General features: G+C 43.7%; 1 protein-coding gene across 2 annotated transcripts in view; it reads right to left on the bottom strand.

Moving 5' to 3' along the window:
- HS1BP3 (HCLS1 binding protein 3) overlaps nucleotides 1-20928 on the bottom strand; it is a 54582-nt gene that overhangs the window by 15459 nt on the left and 18195 nt on the right. The window lies entirely within an intron of this gene.

Raw genomic sequence — 20928 nt, 5'->3', positions numbered from 1 at the left:
ACATACTGAAGAACGGGAAGAGAACCATAAAGAGTGTCATAAAGAACAGTATGTAAAACAAAATTAATTGAACTGAAAGGTCCTGGTAATAACCCTCTGTTTAGTCTAGCCATCAAACCAGCCCACTTACACTGGCTCGCTTTCTGTTTCGCCAGGGGACTCCATTGGCAGTTACAGGGAACAGGGCCAAACCCCCAGGGCTTGACTGCTACCAGTAGGAACACGAGGAAGTTCTTTTTCTGCCTTCAAGTTGTTTCCCCTCACTACCCTTCTAAGGAAGCCACAGTTGGACTGCCAAGTAATTCCAGCATATCCATACAGGGACTCTGTTGAGGTCAGTCTCTAACTGGGAAACAGGATTCCCACGGTTCTGTATTTAGCTGTGCCAGTCCAGGCTGTGCACTGCTAAGCAGAGGTTAATGGAAGGGAAAGGGTGTGTAAGAAGTTTCGGAGCCTGTCTGAGGTTCTGGTTTCACGATAACCTTCATCTGGCCTGAGTGTGTGTCTGCCTGCCTACTCGTCCCCCTCTATACATTCCTGCTACCTCCCCATAAGCAGGGGACCAGGGACCTAACTGGAACTGAGCTGACTGTGAAGCCACATGCTGGTAGGCATGCACAGGAGAAGCTGCAGGGATAGTTAATTCGATGATCATGATGTGCCAGGGTGCAGTAAACTGGTGCAGGGATGCAGAGGCTTTTGGGAAGACAGAAATGAATGAACATTTAGTCTCCCAAAGTATTACTGTACTCAAGCCTTGCACATCATTAGCACCTTCTTCATACATCACACTCACAACCTTGGCATCTGACAGTTTGAAACTACCTGCATCCAGCTGGCAGAAGATGACCTGTGTCATGGCTATTTCTTTGTTGCTGAAACAAGTGAACTTTGGAACATCACTCTAGTGAATTTTAAAAATCTTAACAAAAACTAACCCAGTCCTAAAGATGATGTATCCTTTGTTCAGCTGAACCTATTTACCCAGTTGAGCTCACTGACTTCTATACTCGAAGCACTGTGAGAATGACTCAAATAACACTACTGTCTTCTGCTCTTGAGTCCAAAAGGAGCCAAACTGCCTCATAAGTGACTGTAGATAAAGACTAGTCTCCTAACTGACATAGACCAAAACTGGATGATCAAAAATTTGGATATATGAATCTACTTAGTCAGGCTGCTGGCACACTTGAAAATCCAGCTGAGACTCCTGGCTCCCAAATGATTCTCAAATCACCCACGACAATGTCAACAAAACCCTGCATGCAGAAGACACTCACTTTAAAACCTAACCCATTTTGTGAGCACAATTCTTATATTATTGTTTACTGACACAATGTAGGTCACCTGTTTGGCAGCCTCCATGTCTCACTGGCACATCAATAATGCAGAAAAGCTTTCTGGTCAGCTATAGAAAACAGCAATGAGGATGACTGAAACACTCCGAAGTCAGAAGATTTCCAGACCTGTAGGTGTGATAGCTGTGTTTTGAAATAGTGGATCTTCAGACCTAATGCTTGGTGACACATAGCTTAAATCAAAGTGCATGTCTATTGTGCTCAATACAGACAGGAGTCCCTAACCCATGCTCACTACTGGGTTAAAATAGTGAGTGTAATTATTCAGAGTAAGTGTGTGTCATTATTCAGAGTAAGTGTAATCTCAGCACACAGACAAAAATTTTCAGAACTTATGATTCTGAAAATATGACCATCTCTTTTTTTATAGAAATAAGATTATGCTCCAGGAAAGGAATGTTACAATAATATTAAAAATTACTTACTCAGAATATACATACTCATATTTTAGGTATCCATGGGATTTTACAAGGAAAGAGCTTGCTAATATAAAGGGACACCCCAACTTCCACAAATCTACATTCAGGCTTGAACAAAAGAACTACTGCTAAAATATCAGCAATATTAGCACATCTTCTTGAAAACCATTTCTGAAAAACAAAGAACCTATACACTAGTTCATACAGAAAACAAAATGTCATCTGCCTCTTTCTTTTCATTCAACAGTGCTCATTTTCCAAAGCCGCCTGATAATAACAGACAGGACAAAAGGGGTCATTCTCATCCGCTTTGGGCAAGGGATGCCGAATAGAAATTCTAAGCCCGTCAGCTCAACACAGCCTGACTGCTAAGCATTAAGCAACCATGACAAGTGCTGGCCGCAGGGATATTTTACCTCACACAGTAATCTTTTTCTTGTGGACATCACAGTAACTTACAGTGTTTTAAATGGCCCTGGCATGTCCCAAAATAAGATAATGCATAATAGATGGAATAAATCTCCTATTAGAAATCATTTGGAAGAAGAGCATTTAATTGCAGGCAAAGTTTCTCCTGCTGCAGCCCCCAGATCAGGCCAGCCTTGGACTATTGTTCTAGCACAGCAACAGATGGAAAGAAAGCCTGAAGGAATAGATTTTCAAGAGTTCATCTCCCATCTAGGGACCTGCTTTTGTGGAGACATTTTTCTGAAGGGCTCAGCACTCAGGAGTACCTGTTCTTCCTAAAAGAAGCCAATCTGTTTTTATAATCTGTCCTTTCTGATTATATCCTTTTTCAATATAATTTGAGAACAGACAACAAGACCACAGGCAGACAACTTTTGTTTAGTATACAGCTCATTAGCAATAATCATAATACAGAAACATTTCCTAAGAAGTTTTCAACTAAATAACTAACAAAGCACACAGACACTCATATGCCTGGCAAGGGAACAAGGGTTACAGAGTAGATTGCAAAGAAAGAAAATTAACAAAAAGGAAATTTCTTTATCATTTGCCTTTGATTTTCTAGACTAAACCAGAATGTGAGACTTGCTGAAACAAATGAAGGACAACAAAAGCCAAGTTTCAAAATACAATCATATCTAAATTAAACCACAGCAAGGACAGAACAAGACAGGCACAATAAAGTTGCCAATAATGATGTGAAAAAGCCAAAAATACTCACTAGTATTTTTGGTTTCATCTGCAAAGCAGCAGAATGGTTCTTTCAGAGTTTCTGACAACAGTGAAATAGTTTGTACCCTAATACTCAAGTTAATGATGCAGATTTTCAAATATGCAATACCAGATAACATGCACTAACGTGTTTTGGAAAAAATTGGCCAGGCATCTTTCTGCACCCTGGATGTAACTACTCAACACATTTTAGAACTTCAGGGAGGTTACACAGGGCTAAAAATAAAGCTATTTTAAAAATTAGAAAAGTTAGAAGTATACAACACAAAGAAGCATGGGCTGGTGAGCATTGCCTTGATGCTTGGTAAAGTTAAAGAAAGGCAGACAATCAGATATAATCAGTAAGTAATTAAAAGAGCATTCATTACTAAAGTCTTGCCAGAATCATGCTGCTGTTTTCTTTTTAGGAGCCTATAGGCTTGGTTAATAATGGTATCTTATCCAAGGATTGACATAGCAGTCCTGAGACTTGCCACCGTTTTCTTCCAAAGCAGGACCAGAAAAATGGAAACTCCTATTCCTCCAGCTCCTGTGGACAGGGTCCTCAGTGCAGCATTGCAGGTATCTGCTTCTCTGTAGAGAGAGCCAACCTGAGCTATCTCTGCATTACCTTAGGCACTCAGACACCTCAGGCAAGGAGAGACAAAAACAGAACGCTCTCTTTTTGGTTCTTCTCCATGACTTTGGTGGGACAAGGAGAGAATATTATGTCCTGCTGTTCAGTCTATGAACTAGTAAAAGAGCTACGAGGCAAACATGATGATGGCAGCATCAGGGCTTGGTGTATACCAGCTTTTATTATACTCTTAATTCTCCTTCCCTATTTGTATGTTTGATAGGAACTGATTTCAAATTGATAAAAGGAGAGAAACATTGATTTTTTGCTCTGCTGCCCTCTTCTGGAGCACCTTCTATTTTCCCTGTGCCTAGTCCTTGCAATTTCTGCCCAATATCATCCTATTTCCCTCCTCATCCCTCATTCCTATTTTTCATCCCTCCTCAATCCATTTCCCCAAATTTCTGGCCAGTATCAGACACTTTCTTGCTCCACCTCCAGAATCTGCAGTATTGCCTCTAGACTGACAATTAGGCCTCCTTGTCATTTTCAGCCATCTTCTCCTGCCATCCACATCATGTACCTTTTACCCTCCAGACATCTATTCTGGACGCTTCTTTTTCTGCTTTAACTTGAAAGATTACTACTGTTGGCCAAATTATGCTTTTGAAAAAGACCACAGGCTGTAACTGAAGGAGAAACAGGAAGCTGCAATGGGAAAGTGGGAAAATGCAGAAGGGAGGTAAGGAAAAAAAAAGGATGAAATTAAGCAGAGGTAACAGTAGACAAGTTAGCAAAGCAAGAGAAAGGGAAGAGGTTGAAGCTGATCACAAATGATAACCAGCTATGACTGCTGACCACCAAAAATAAACAGGGATGTTTACCAGTCACTTTTCAATAAAACATAAAATTCATGTTAAATCTTAAATACATGCAAAATCTTTCTGGAGAAAGGAAGCTTTATCAGGAAAAAATTAGGACAGTTTGGACTTAACAAACTCTGCCAGACATTATTCCTTGATTTATTTCCTTTAAGGTCACTGTTCAAGGTAATGGAGTTAGTTTCAGGAATAGGCCCTAGCTTTATGTTTTGACCCTATAAAAATTACACTCTAAGAAAAAATTCCATTCTTTTACACTAATTAATTATTGTTACAGGTCTGTAGCTCCTAAGACAACAAATTTTGGGGCAAGTATTGTGTTGCATGCCTGTAATGTGATGTCTACATGCAGTATAACTCAGCAAGAAAATGTGCGACATGACAAGAATATAAATATGACAACTGTAATGAAATCAACCTGCCAACATTGTCCCTTTATGAGACATTCTTCACAAAATGTCCTGAGCAGCTTCACAATCAAAGTCAACCAAGCTGAAACAAACAGGGTGTGAAAAAAACTAGCTAGTGAGCATGTTATCTGCCACCTGCTCAACAAGATTCAGGAGCAAACACAAAAAAAGGCGGCCTCACAAACAGGGAACTGATGGTACTGAAAATATCCAATGTTGTGGTAAGAATTCTTAAAACTATCAAGTAAAAGCAACAAATGCAAACAGCAACCATTTTGGAGGAGTGACTGGTTTCTTTAACACTGAAATGGTGAAAAAAGCCAAACATACACATGAACAAACCACTGTAGCTTCTTCTTAGATGTATTTGAATAATTTCTGAAAAAGCACTGAACACGTGAATAGTTGATGCCTCATTTCCAGAAGTGTTGGGCGCTCACACTTCTAAATTACAGAACCATAGAGTCACAGCATGGTTTGGGTTGGAAGAGACCTTTGAAGATCACCTAGTCCAACCCACTCCCCCATGGGCAGGGACATCTTTCACTAGATCAGATTGCTCAAAGCCCTGTCCAACCTGACCTTGAACACTTCCAATGATGGGGCACCCATAACTTCCCTGGGCAACCTCTTTAAGTGTCTCACCACCCTTATCGTAAAAAATTTCTTCCTTATGTCCAATCTAAACCTACCCTCTTTCAGTTTAAAACTTAAAGTTTTAAAGTTGTCCTGTAACTACAGGCCTTGGTAAAGTCAAATCAGCAGGACCTGCAACTGCTTGGTGCCTCCTCCCAAGGACAGGCAGCCTGACCATTCTACATCTGCTTTATAAAGGTTTAATTTTGTGTTATCTAATCTCTACCTCCTCGCAAACAGAATGCCCTCATATCCAGCAGCATCTCCTGACACCTACATTTGACAACCTCCTGGCCTCACGTCGTGCTCCTCAGAAGACCATTTCACCTGTGCTGCTGCCTCACGTGAATTCCCTCCTCACCACATCCAAAAGCAGAATGGGTACAAGAATGCAGACTGGGGGCACAACTCTAGTTTTTATCTGCCTGTGAACAGAAAAGCCTCAGACAGATAATGTAACAAAAGAGGATGTTTGCATCAAACAACCTCTGGCCTCTCTAACACCAGAGGCTCCGTGTAAAACTCTGTCTAAAGGGTGCCTTCTTTTTTTCGCCTGGTACCTGCACAGACTCACCCCTAACCTACAGAAAACCTCTAGCAAACTGCAAATGATGTTCTAGTCTAAAATTTTGCCTGACATACCTGTCACACCACACCTAGAGAGCTTATGAAAAGCCAGAGAAGGGCTGGTTACCAAGGCAGTGAGCAGATTCCAGCAGTAGCCAAGCAGGATTTGCACTCAGAGGCAGACTGCTTCAAAAGCACAAGGTCTCGACTGCTCCATGATACGGCCCGAGAAGGGAAGATGGGGCTGAGACTGGCTCCCCACTGCCCTCCCTCCCTCACATCTTGCTGTTCACAGAGGTCACTTTTTTGTCTTGCCTGCGCCGTGGATTAAATAAACCTCTTACCGCAACACAGAGATGGCTCCACAGGAAATAAAATAGAGAAGGACACAGTGAGACATTGTCAGAGCTAAATGATACCGCTGTTGCAGACACAGCCCTGTGCTCCAGCTGCTGCCTCTCCTGCTGATCACGAGATCAAAACCTCTTCCATAAAAAGAAAATGCAGCTTTCCTGCCTAGAGGTTTCTTGTGTTTTTTTTTTTTTAACAGAAGTAAGATAAAATTGCTCTGGGTGAAATATTCCCCAGGCCACGGATACAGCTATTGCATGAAGCAGTTCCACTTCTGATGTTGCAGACGCTGCTGGAGGTCAGACCGTAGGAAGTCACACCAGGGAGCACCGGAGACACAAAACTCCCTCCTAAGCAAGACACTGAGGCTCTGCAGTGGCAGCTGCCAAGGGGCTTCCTTCTGCTGCAAGCAAAAAAATAGCTGACAGAGTTCTGCATTTTTTTAATTGGATTCCTATTTATGTTTTTATCGCTAACTGGCCTGACTTCTCAGCACCCAAGCTTTTGCAACATAAGTAATTTCAGGGGCTGGGCACTGAGCTCAGCGCGCACAACAGCTGGCTGTCATGCTGAATGGTTCAGCTGGGGAAGCACTGCGAGCCCTTTGTGGAGCACAGGGAGGCCGGGCACTGAATTGCAGAAACCTGATAAAGGTAAGCAATCCACAAACACATGACTAAAACAAGAAGAACTAAGTAGTCTTTACAAGTGTTCTGGCTCACGCACGAGATCCAGCTTAGCGCTGGTGTTATTTAACATCCATGATAATATTCTAAAATCATAACGAAAATCATTCCCCTCCTATTGGCAAAAAATCTCTCAAGAGCTCAGCTCATCCAGAGCGACACTTGCTATTCCCACAGCACTCTTCAGAGATGGCAGATGGATGATCTGAGCAAGGCCTCCAACTAGCTTCTCATATCCTCAGGGAATTATGACTTGACACAAGCGACATGAGCCTGCAGATCCACCCAACTGATTCATTGCCGACCCTGCTCCTTGCTCCTACTTAGCTACCTGATGATCTGCTACTGCCAGCTGTCCCCCTTGGGGCTGGCTGGATTAGAAACGCTGAAGATTCACGTGCTGCAAGGGATGCAGCAGGGAAAATGGATCAGGGAACACAGACTGTGGGTAGAAATGCTGGTAAATGTCTCAGGCTCTCAAATCCCACACAACGTGAGACCTCAGGCTTGTGTGGGCACAAAAAGCGGCAAGCGTATAGTGCTGTATTAGCCCAAGGAGAGCTCTTTTCAAGATTAGCTGCTGTTGACTCATGGTGTGAGCTTGGGCAAGTAACTTGATCCCTTGGGCCAGTTTGCTGACTCACAAATCCTAAATAGACTCAAAGTACATTGAAGTTATGCCATTTTACATCGGTGGAGAATCTTGTGTAACTAAGCCATCTAATAAGTTGGAGAGATGTGAGAAATTAACTAAGGTTTGGTAAGGGGATCTTTTGTTGAACACACAGGGGGAGCAGAAATTATATCACTAATCTGTGTCAGTAGGAGGAACTAGTGGAAAAGTGATGAAATGATGCTGATGACAGCAGGGGAGTAGCAATTACAAATAACTGCACAATGTTTTAAGCTTCTACTCCCCGGTGTTACAGTGGCTGTGGCAATGTTGGAGGAAAGAATGATGATTTCAGACAGAAAACACAGACCCAGGACCTTTCAGGATCTGGATCCAAAAGGAGAAATGCTACAGCAGACCTTTCACATGCCACATGGCTAGCACAGAGAACCAACACCACAGGATCAGTGTGGTTGTAAACATATAGTACATCAAGCATGGCCAAAATGCCAGGTGCTGATTCATGGGGCTGCCTTGTGCCCCTCACCGAGCCCCTCCATGCTGCCCACCCAGCTCCTGTCTGCAGCTCCTGGTCTCACGCCTGTCTCTATTCACCTTCCTTTGCACCCCCAAAGGAGGACACTGGTACCTGCTGTATTGAGTTTGCATGGCAAGGTTTTGGTAGCAGGGCGCTGCAGGGGTGGCTTCTGTGAGAAGCTGCTAGAAGCTTCCCCCATGTCTGACAGAGCCAATGCCAGCTGGCTCTAAGATGGACCTGCCACTGGCCAAGGCCGAGCCCATCAGCGATGGTGGTAGTGCCTCTGGGATAATATGTTTAAAAAGGGGAAAAAACCTGCACAACAGAACTGCAGCCGGAGAAGAAAGGAGTGAGAATATGTGAGAGCACCAGCCCTGCAGACCCCAGGTCAGTGCAGAAGGAGGGGAGGAGGTGCTCCAGGCGCCGGAGCAGAGATTCCCCTGCAGCCCGTGATGAAGACCATGGTGAGGCAGGCTGTCCCCCTGCAGCCCAGGGAGGTCCACGGGGGAGCAGATCTCCACCTGCAGCCCGGGGAGGACCCCACGCCGGAGCAGGTGGGCGCCCGAAGGAGGCTGTGACCCTGCGGGGGAAGCCCACACTGGAGCAGGCTCCTGGCAGGACCTGTGGCCCCGTGGAGAGAGGAGCCCACGCTGGAGCAGGTTTGCTGGCAGGACTGGTGACCCCGCGGGGACCCACGCTGGAGCAGGTTTTCTGGCAGGACTTGTGACCCCGCGGGGGACCCACGCTGGAGCAGGTTTTCTGGCAGGACTTGTGACCCTGCGGGGGACCCACGCTGGAGCAGTCTGTGCCTGAAGGACTGCACCCCGTGGAAGGGACCCGCGCTGGAGCAGGGGAAGAATGAGGAGTCCTCCTCCTGAGGAAGAAGGAGCAACAGAAAAAACATGTGATGAACTGACCGCAACCCCCATTCCCGGTCCCCCTCTGCTGCTCAGGAGGGAGGAGGTAGAGAAAATCAGGAGTGAAGTTAAGTCTGGGAAGAACGGAGGGGCAGGGGGAAAGCCTTTTAAGATTTAGGTTTTATTTCTCATTATCCTACTCTGATTTGATCGGTAATAAATTAAATTAATTTTCCCCAAGTCAAGTCCGTTTTGCCAGTGACGGTAATTGGTGTGTGATCTCTCCCTGTCCTTATCCCAACCCACGAGCCTTTCATTATATTTTCTCTCCCCTGTCCAGCTGAGGAGGGGAGTGTTAGGGCGGCTTTGGTGGGCACCTGGCGTCCAGCCAGGGTCAACCCACCACATCTGCCTGTGGTCTCTCCAAGGAAGGGAAGTGTTTTGAGGCTGCCTACCTTCCCACGACTGGCAGAATTCCACAGCAGAGGTGCCATAAGCACAGGAGGCAGCACTCACACCTGCGCTGCTGAACAAGAGAGCTGGGGCAGGACTGTATCCATACTATAAAACACTTGGCCTTGGTCTTCCCTTGCTCTGTGTGGTGTCCTGGAATTATTATTTATTCTGCATCTGATTTTCAGTTCAAAGTGCTTGAAATAATGCGAGGTTTGTGCTAGAGCTCTGCAAAGTCATAGCCTGAAATGGAGGGTGCTTATGACATGTTGGGCACAGAACAAAGGCATGTGGGGGTGTTCGAAGGAGCACAGCTTGATGAGATACTGCCAGACGACTGTGTATGGAGACAAACTTGCTGCAGATTTCTCCATGTACCTTTTGGAAATGGTCCCTGCGAGGGGTCCTGGGTACCAGACCCTCCCAGGAAGAACAGATAAGCAGAGAGCAGAAAGGAGACTGTCCTTTGCCATGTTGCCCATTTGTCTGTAGGGTTTAAGGATACCTTGGCATCCTTCATAATATCCATCAGTACCATCCATCTTGTAGCGCACAACAGCACCATGATGGCTCCCATCCTGTGAGCAATGGTGCTGTGCTGCCCAGTGGTGCAGTGCTGCCAACAGCTGGCAAACGATGGGCAGATCAAGCAAGTTTCTCCATTAGAGTAAGGGATACAACAGGCTGGGTTACATCTCTAACCACCTCCCAAGGGCAAGTAAAACAATGCTTATTGCCAACAGACTGCAACATTTGGATAGCCCCCAAACACCTCACCACCTTTCAGAATTCTCTCTGCACCTCTATGTGGCAGGGCATGCCAGCACTCTTACAGATTGAGAATGAAACATGGTCCTGAAAACCAGAAGTGAGCTGTCAGCAGCCTAAACAGGATGTATTTGAAATGAAGAATTGAAACTAATTCCCCTGAGAAGTTGGCCAGCAGCTCTGGACCACATGCTTCTCCTTCCCATTTGAGCATCCCACATTGTGTGGCACTGCCCTTGTCTCTTGGCAGCACCACTGAACAAATAAAAACAACTCCAGTGAGGTCAGGGTTTGCTGTAACAGCCCCTGAGGGAGGAAGTAAGGGTTAGCCCTCAGGAGCCTCTTAAGAACGCATTTGCTTTTTTTCATATTACAGGAACAGCTGGGGGCCATGGCTCTGTCACTCATAGCCAAGACGAGAAAGACAGATGACTTGGGAACAAGTTTTCAGGGCAAGACTGTTATACACAGCAATAGCCTATGCTGGCAGATAACCCATCACACAGATGAAAAATAAGACGTCTTCCGCAAATGGGTTTAGATAATGTAGTAAGGTGGTTTTGAGGGGATGACACCATGTTTTGTGTTTAATGATGCCTTCAAGAATGCCTTGGATGCTATTACAGACAAAAAGCAATAAAGCAAGGGAGAGAGACTCTTGGAAATCCTCCATCCAAGCCACTCTGACCAGTTTGCGTATCATGCCAAATAAGTAGCAGTTATTACAGAAAATCATGGTTCAGAGAGCAGACCTCAGAAAATAGTCTATATTAGCAAAAACCCAAGTCAAGACCTTTTCCTGGCCAACTGACACACCACGGCTCACACCCACACAGCTGAACTCTGTTATATTCCAAACCAGGCTGGCTGCACCCGCCCAGTCCTGGGCTAGCTCCTGAGCTGTGCCCACCATCACCCAAAAGAGTGCTAGCTGATAGGAGCCACAGCAGCCAGCTACATACTTGCTGCAAAATGCCCTTGGTGTTTTATGATCACAGAGCATCATTAAGTGTCAGACATACACTCAACACCGCCTGCACCAAGAAAAGTCTCATTACAGGGCCCCAACAGCTCCAGTCCTGACTCCTAAATGTGCACCTTCTTCAGGCTGCCTTGTTGACAACAAAAAGGCAACATCTACACTAGCAAATAAACACGGTCAGGGCTTGGGCTGAGATAACAGTACACAGTATCTGTCTTGTGAGTTTTTAGCATGCTTCCTGGCATGAATTTGGCCCAGGCTAATTATTGCTTTCCCAAATGATGCCTGGACATAATTTAGGGACCAGTACAAGCTCAGGGCCCTTCCTGTTTTGGACGTGGCTAGCTTGTTCTGGGGAGCGGAAGGATTTAGCTGTCGGACAGAAGCTACTTCATCCTAGTTGGCACAGAGCAAGATTACAGTTCCTGTCTGCTTTTATTTACTAGTTTAGCCACAGTCAAACCACCTACCACAGCTGCATATTTCACTGTGCTGGTAAGTCTTACTCCCCCTTATGATCTGGACATGACTGGGCATCTCAGGCAATATGGAAAGAAAAGTTTTGAGTCTTATCCTTTATGGAAGGCAATAGAAAGCATTTCTTTCACTTCAAAGACAACTGTCATTAACAACAATCTGAATGCCACGTTTCTGTGCAAAGGGAAATTTTTCCCCAGGCAGACCTATACAGTCAGTTTTATTCCTTTTATCAAAAGGATAATGGAGAGATCTAACTTTTACATAGTGTGATGCGACCTGAGAAATTCAAGTGCAGAATGAAGAGCTGCTGAGTCCCAAACGTGTGTCTGTCCTTAAGGACATTCCTCCTTTCGCTGGCACTTCAGATGATTCCAGATCTGGCCAACTGCTGCAAGGGGCAGTAGCAAGAGATGTGATCCTCAGGTGTGTTAATTAGTACCAGGCCACAGTTACAATGGCTAATTCATGTATTTTTGGCAAAGTTTTGCAGATAGCTTCCACAAATTGTTTTCCAAAAGCCAGTTCTTCAATCCTTTGAAACCAAGACAGAAAATTCTCCAGCAGATCCATGGGGAAAAGGGAACAATGGTTTTATTAAGTCTGCTGAATTAGGAACTTGACAGCATCAGATGAAAGGAAAAGCCAGTCTCCCATCTCAATTTAAACTGAGCACACATTCACCCCATAGACAGCTTCTTCTAGAGCAAACAATTCTGTTATACTTGGTGAACAGAAAAGCAACAGGGCAGCTCTGAATCCATCCCTCATTAGCAGTCTGTCTCATCTACAAGCAGTTCCCTGCATCTGTCGATTAAAGATTTCCCGTGCCTTGGTGAAAGGAGCAGGCTAATCGATGATGTAATGCTTTTTTATTCTAATTAAGGACTTGAGTCATCCTATTATTGTAAAGTCCATGAAACAAAACACGTTTAAATCTGCCCAATTACATCATGTTCAATCCTCTTCCAAAGCAGAAGTAAAAAAAAGACACTTTTGATTCTATGTAGTTGTAAACCTATCCTGTACCCCTTCTAAAGGATCTTCTGCCTCCTACAAACCTGTCTCAGTTAAGCAAGGACTTGCTTAATACGCCTGCAGAATGGCTCACGGCAGCTTCTGCACGCCTTCATCACCGTTTAGTTCTGCTCTGCTACAAATGACCACACATTGCTATTAAACAGGATGGGAAAATCAAAAGCTGAGAGTTCACTCAGAGGACTATGGGAATTATTTGAAAGCTGGTGCCAGCTAGTGGCAATGGTATTTCATTCCAGTTCCCTGAATACTTGGCTCTACAATTCTTCTATACATAGAAAAGTGTGTGGTAAGTTTTACTGCTTTAATACATTGTAAACAATGAACCGGGTTCATTAAAAATCCCATGACATCTTCCTTAAAAGCAGACATATCTACTTCAGCAAGTTGGTCAAATTCCAAGCTGGGTATTTACATCTACTTCAGTGCAATTCCCCCCGCATTTCGAGTTGAATTATGTGTTCTTCACTTACTGTCTGATGCAGCAGTGAAGTATTGCACTAAGCTATTAAGTCCTTGCTGCATTTTATCTCAGATGTAGTTACATTTGTGTTCTGCTTGAAAACACTGCTGGATGGCATACACACCTGTAACACTACACAGACTATAGAGTTATTTACAGTCCTTTCGGTTTAGGATGATGGTATAAACAGAAATTTACTATTTATAAAACCCATTAAAGTATATTCAGTGTTCTAATCAAAAAGAAAATCAAGCACATTAAAATAATTACTTAAACTCCTTCCCAAAGGATCCTCATGTTCCAGCTGTGTATGTACTGGAATCACTCAAGCCAGCCATGACAGAAACTCACCACTGAAGTTTAACCAAGGCAATTGCTTCAACATGCAACATAAAACCTGGGGAAATGATGACAGCATAATCTTATGAAACTAAAAATCCAACATTAGACCAGGAAATATGAATGCAGATAAGGACAATGCTGGTACATGGGAGGACTCACACAAGTTTTCCTTAGGTCAGGGAAGTGACTGTTTCCAGAATAAAAGAAAACACAGAGCAGCCAACTTTAGATCTGTAAGTTATGCATCCACTCTTCTCCAAATCTCTCTGACAGTTTGAGTGCCCTAGCTCAGATCCCAAGGTACAGTTCTTTCTGATTTCCAGAAGTGGACATAGCAGCAGGGTTTTTGCAATCACCTGTCAAATATGCTCTCCTGAAGGAGTGCTTATGGATGTAATATATGCCAACTACAAGCCCAGAAGTACCAGAAAATCTCAGTTTTCCCGAGTGCACTTACATTCAGTTAGCACTACCACAGAGCAGCAATGAGGGAAGAGTGCTGAGTCCTTCACACATCCAACTCGATTCCCCTGGTTGGAAAGTACAGCTAGAAAAGGTTCTCAGTCCACCACTTGGAGCCACACAGGCCTTGGTAGAGTTCTCCCAAGGAAAACACATTCCAAGAGAATATGTTTCTTCCACTCAGAAGACACAACACAGAAAGAATATAGATGATTCTGCGAGATTCAATAGCTAAACATCGTTTCATTTTCCATTGTTTTCTTTCAATCACCCTCACCCTTCCATCTGTGGTGGGACAGCAAGTTTTGCAGAAAAGAAATATGTGGGAAGCTGTGGTCAGGAGATGGGATTGGAGGCAGAAGAGAAAGGAAAGCCCACTGTGTGGGAAAACAACACTCACAAAGTACCTAAACATAAAAAAAGTTCAGGACAGACAAACTGGAGAGCATCCCTGCCATCCTGCTTTACTCCCTAGCCACATGGTTAAAATGTGCCATGGAGAGGCTATAAGGTTGCCCCTAAAAAGAGTTGAGAGCAGACAATTTATGAAATTATGAATTTATTTTTATGAATTTATGAAAAGTGAGGCTTATCTTTTAACTGGATGGGTAACACAGACTTTTTGCTGCCTTTTCTTCTTTTTCCTCTTTTTGATGGGGAAGAATACTATACCAGGCTATGTCCTTGGTTTTCAGAAAAATTTCAACTGTCAGAAATGTTTCAGCAGAAGACCAATGGGGTTGTTTACTGGGATTTTGCAAGTCGGCAATCTGACAGCAGCTGGATTGGAATTGCGACAAATACTTGTGTCACTTGGCAAAGTGACGGTCGAGCATGCCTTGCAACCTAAGCTTGTGACTCAACAACTGACAGAAAATAAAGATCTGCCTGTTTAAATCTATGAAGGCTTCACAGCTGTGAGCACAGATACACACACTGCTAGGAAAACAAGGCTCTTTCCTTCTTTTCTTGTTCATTGTTTTAACTATCTGAATTTCATTAAAGAAAAAATAACCTGTATCTTCTCTCTTCTTTGATGTTTTGACACCTTCACCCTCTCTCAGCTGATCAGGACAGACAGACAAGTGTTTCTACTGCTGTGTATGAATCCTACGGGATTCAGAGGGGAAGTCATGCACGTACCTGGCTAGACCAAAAGGCAGTTGTGAATTTATGAGTGGCTGAGGAGTAGGAGGATGCCTGAGGAGTGGCATCTTGAGGAGTGGCAGAAATACAACCCTGCCAACCAAGGACCAGAAGGCACAGCAGCTGAACACACATTTTGACAAGTTTGGTCCAGACCATCTGTCCAGCAGACAGCAGCTGTGCCACAACACCACTCCAGCCTGCAGAAATCCTCTTCCTTGAAAGTGGAAATCCACTGGCAAGCACACTGCCTTCACCTATTTCAGCTCTGGGCATTCTATCAATAAAATCACTTGGAAAGATGCTAAGTGCAGGGCTCCCCTTAAGCTGATTTCTGCCTCTTCGTCAGCCGTTCTCAGCAGCCCAAGGTTTCTGGCAGAGGAAGCAAGATCAAACGTTGCCACTCATTTCTCCTGCAAAGACAAAAGGCTGAGGCCATCCTAGGCTCTTTTGCCACAACAAGGAAGAAAAGCAAAAGAAAGGGAGCACTGGGATGAACAGCTCAGGAGTCAAACTCTAGCCTGGCTGCCATCAGGGGGCTGGGAGACCTGAAGGTGTGGGACACAACCCAGAAACAACTGCTGGCTTGTGCGACAGCCTACTTCCTCCTGCAGCCAGCCTGACTCTGCGGGGCTCTGGCAAGGCCAGGGCTGGCTGCCTGGCTGCTCCTTCCCTGCCAGTCTGTTGCTCAAAGCCATCACCCATTTCATCTGCAGCCAGAAAAGGCCCTGAGTCCTTTAATAATTTCCTTACCAACTAAACCCAGCCACGGCAAACCTCTGGCACCAGGGGTGGTTGAGCTTGACCCCAGCAACAACTAGCTACAAGGCTTTTAAAAACTTTTGGCAGCACGCCCCCAAAAGGTCAGCCCTCACCAGCCCCATCCCTTCCTAGCTATTGTCTAGGAATAGCTGTATCTGCGTTTAAACACAAGAGATGCAAAACTTCCACCTATGCACATGTCTTTATTCCTCTGCAAAGGCACAAATTCAGATGAGAAGCCACGAGGGGAAATCCTTTGAAACAATAGCAAAGGTAGAGAGTGGAGACAGGAACTCTCCGGGACCCACGAGGAGACAGAAGAGCTCTTGTCTGGGGAATACCCACGTCTGGGCTCTCTGCAGTTTGCCAGGAAAAGCCTAGGGCTGAGGGAAGATATGCTGTCACTGAAAGATTTAGGAAGGCAAAGGAAAAAGGATGGAAGGGAGGGAACCGTGTGTGGAGGAGAGGCTCCTGTGAGGGCTGCAGAGAGCTGATGAAGACAGGAAAGGAAAGCACAGGAAAAGGTGGGTTCTTCCAAGCTGGTGAACAAGTATTACCTCATAAGTTAATTGCAGCTGAAGAGATGCATGCACTGAAAGGGCTGCTGCATGCTTTAACCCATGCAGCAGCCACACTCCCTTTGCAAAATTGTTGCTGCTTTGTTCAGAGGAGCTGGTTCTGAGTCATTTTAATCAGCTGCTGTCTCAGATTTATTGGAGTAAACTGAATACAAATACTAAATTCAGTTATTTTAACTACAAAGTGAGAGGCGAGAGATACTAAAGTTCTTGGCTTCAACCTACAAACAATAAACCTGCATAGTTCATCCACTGAGGGAGAAGACAAAACCCAATTCAGTTATTGTGATGTGGTTTTTATATTGTTTTAAGATTCAGAGCTAGAAATGCCTAACTTGATCTTGCTTGGATCAAGTAAAAAAATCCACAACTGGTTGCCTGAATTCCCTACAGAAAGCAAAATCCTAGGGAACCCTCAAGGCAGACTGGGATTAAACATGGCAGCAGGCAGAAAGCTAACCCTTGTGGGCAGAGGAGCTCAGGGCCATACTATTTTTTTCAGTAATTCTGTCACACCCAGGTCCTGAGCACAGAAACTCGGTTCAACAGTTCAGCTGTTAGGACAGTACCTCGTACTCCCCTGGCATGGGACAGCCTGCCTTCTCCTAAACCATCCTAATCACAGCCCAGGAGACAGCACAGGCCAGCAACCATTTCCAGTGGGTATTCTGGATGTAGCAAACCTAATTTGGAGGACAGGAGAATGTAAAGGTATAGACATGGTCAGATACTGCCCAGTCAGCCTCAGCCAATGTGCCCTAGCACAGCTGAGCTGACTAGCATTGATGCTGCTCCGGATTCCTGCTTCACACAGCTCTCTTCACTCCATGAAAATCTCTCAAACCACTGGCAAATTACACCTTTTTCCATGGCAGAATTTTCAGCAGTATCATCAAGAATATCCTAGCTGCGGGTAGGCAGCTCCTCCACCTTGTGGCTGTCTTCCATGCCTTTCCCTTCAGAGGATTAGCCTCTTTTGGACCTAGTATTCTTGCTTCGCTTATTCCTGAAGGCATTCCAGTTGGAGAAACCCCTGCAATTGTGACTAGCCACACAGTACTATTTTGCAATTTACAAAGAAAGTCCTTTAAAAGACAGCAATGTTACAAGATACCGCAACTCTAAAAACCCAGGTATATTGTCAAAATGCCATGGTAGTCTACTAAGCACTTAAAAATATGTATCTGCAAATGATAAGACAGATGGATTTAGAGAAGGGTGATAAAAAGCAGTATTGTGCTCACTTTAAGGATAACAATAGAGACAAAGATAAGTCAATATACCTAACATTGTCCCTTTAATGTGGAGTAAAATACATATCTGATTTCCCACATATAGAGGAATTAAAACATTTTAACAAAGGGATATTCTAATGATCGTGGCTTACCAGAAAAAAAGAAAAAGAAAAAAAGGAGATGCTAACTTTAAAAAAATTAGTTTGGCTATGAGAGCCTTGCGACTTACAAATCACTGTACACTTACACTGCCAAGAAAAATGAAATAGATCTAGAAATGTGCCACTGCTACAAAAGTGAGTACACTATATTCATTCCCTGCTGCACAGCTGATGTCAAAGGACCATCTTACTCTGTGTTAGGAGTGCTTGTTCTTACAGGACCTGTATATTCTGTCCAAAGCTGAAAAGATTTCTACAAATGTCCAGGAAAACTTGCAGAGTAACTGGTGACAATACACTGGAATAACAATACTCCAAACTATCAAAAAGGGCAGTGGGTGAAGAGGAGAAAGTACACTCCTTGAAAACATATTTCAAATTAATTTCAACACTGCACCCCACAAATGTAACCCAATTTTGAGCACCTTTTATTCTAGGAAGAACCAGGCCTGGGGGAAAAAAAAATAAAGGAGGAGGCGTGTTAAAAGCTGAAAACTTAATCAGAAATATGTATTGTCATTTTTTAAAGGTCCACGATCTGGATGAGAAAAAAGTCTTTCTGTTGTTAAAGATCCCAGACATGGCCCAAGATCACCTGGCTAACACAGAAAGAAAACTTTTGGACATAAGAATCATACAGCAGAGAAACACAAAGTTTGTAGACCATCCTTTATACCCGTGAAAGCTGAAGAGCAGAACTGGCAAGTGAGTTGCCCACCAGACATGAAAGAGCAACTCAGACACAGCCTTGAATGTGAGGAAGAGAATCAGCACAACTGGGATGTCTCCTCCAGGCAAAAGGAACCAGACCGGTATGAGCTTCCACCTGGATGATCAGCAGCAACACAAAACCAGAAAAAAAGACCCTAGTTTAGCATTTTACCCTAAGGCCAGTATATTTAACTGGATATCTGGTGGTTCAGCAGCACAGCAGCAGTGCTGGGCCAAATCCAAGTCACAGTCTTCTGGCCCAGGAGGAAAAGTTGTTACCAAATGAAGCGTGCTGACAACATATGGAGGCCTGTGCTACTGGAGCAGTTTTATCCTCATCCAGAAAGAAAAAAACCTGTAAGATTATGCCAAACACATGATTCAATTTAGGTCAGAGCTCTGCTGCTCAAGGCACCCTGGCCACCGATACTGCTTGGAACGGACTGGCTTGTTTCAGTGCTGGCTTTACATCTTTTCAAAGGTTTTTCACAGGGGAAAGGATCGTGGATTTTTTTTTTTTTTAACCTGAATTTACTAGGCATTAGGGAGCAGTTTACTACTAAACATATTTATCCAGTCTGCATCACCTCCTTTTTTTATTCTTACCCATCCCAAAGTAACTTCAAGCACATCTGAAGCACTAAAGCTGTGAGGCCTACAAGCTCCCTCTTTAAAGCACGTAAGCACCTAACATTTTAATGGGCATAGAAGACACCCTAAAATGGAAGACACCCTAAAATGGTCACCCAAGAAATGCCCATCCACTGACAGCTAAGCTCCTGCCTTTGGCCTCTTACCTAGACACCTCCTACTAGATGGCATAAAGCTGGGATACGATGCTTATGTCTGATCTGATCTCCATTGGTGTGAATTGAAAATACCTTCCATGGAAGCAAGGGGAGTTACAGAAGAATAGAGACAATATAAAATCAGATGCAGGATTCTCATTTCCACTTTCATGTTTCTGCCTCGCTAGTGTACATGTGAGATTTACAAAAATAATAATAAATACATATGGAGAATTTTTGTTTTTATAGATAGCCAACCACTGGTTTAGAGTGAAAAACATCTGACTGCATAACATGTCATGCTGCAGCTCTGTATCAGTAAAGACTACACTTCTTATATAAAGGAAGTTATTCTGATTCAGTAAGAATTCTGTCCTCGAAAGGAATGGAAGCAATAAACTAAATGAGGATTAAATACCAGATCTTGTCATCCTTCAATGCATTAAAAGACCAAAATAGTCAAGACTTTCAAATGCTATGTCAAACTGTGCAGAGCAGAAAAGCAAATTCCTTGCTTGTTTTGGCACAGCAAGATCTTTACAGCTTCTACTTGTTGTAAGCTGGAAAATACAACATTGCATTTGCTAACCCAATAGATCATTTTCCTATCCAAAAAAGGACAGCTTCTGTTGTAAACTTACCAACTAAGGACCATTTTGTGGGAAGTACTGCTCTATCTAACTTCTTATTGTAAATAGTTATTTAACTTTTTAAAACTCTTCTTCAACAGAAGAATAATTTTGATGCTGAGTAATTAAGCACGTGCTTTGTCAAAAGAATAATACTTAAAGTTTTCTGGTGACATGTAAAGGATTAAAGACTTCAAGTAAAAAGGACAATATCTGGACATCGACAATTACATATGATTATAATAGCAGGAGCAAAGTCCAAATGGCGCTTCCAGTATTAATCATTGTAGCTGACCCAACTTAGTGTGGGAGACTCTAGCTTAGAGCCGGGAGTGAATGATCCCCTTGGAAATAATTCAAGGTAATTGGGAAACACCAAAAGAGGGCTCTGGCTTGTTGCTATCAGTTATGGCCTATTGCTATGAAGAAGCATTTTGAAAGCACCATCCAGGTCCAAGACAACAAACATTCAATAATCGCTAGTGACTGTGGGTGGCTGAAACAATTCAGTTGAGTCAGTCAGTGCTTACTGAAGATCAAGAACAGCTAAGCCTTAGTCACTACTCATGATCCCAGCCACTGAGGAACTAAATTTGCTTCCAGGCTTCAGTAGTTGGAAATGTTTTGGGGAATTAAGTGAGAAATTTTATCTTGAAGTGAAGAAAATAACTGCCTGAAAATTATTGGACAGGTAAGCAAACCCAGATACTAACATCGGCAAGCTTTGATTCAATTATGGTTTCTCAAGCTGTTATTGTTTATCCCTTAGCAGCATTTAGCATGTGACACCTTCAGATAAGGGAAGAAGGACAGAAAACCCTATTTGTGAACATCATGATTGAAATGTTGGCTCTTTTGGTC

Source organism: Aquila chrysaetos, chromosome 15, assembly GCF_900496995.4.
Source record: "Aquila chrysaetos chrysaetos chromosome 15, bAquChr1.4, whole genome shotgun sequence".
Lineage (NCBI taxonomy): Eukaryota > Metazoa > Chordata > Aves > Accipitriformes > Accipitridae > Aquila > Aquila chrysaetos.
This window is presented reverse-complemented; position numbering and strand designations above follow the sequence as displayed.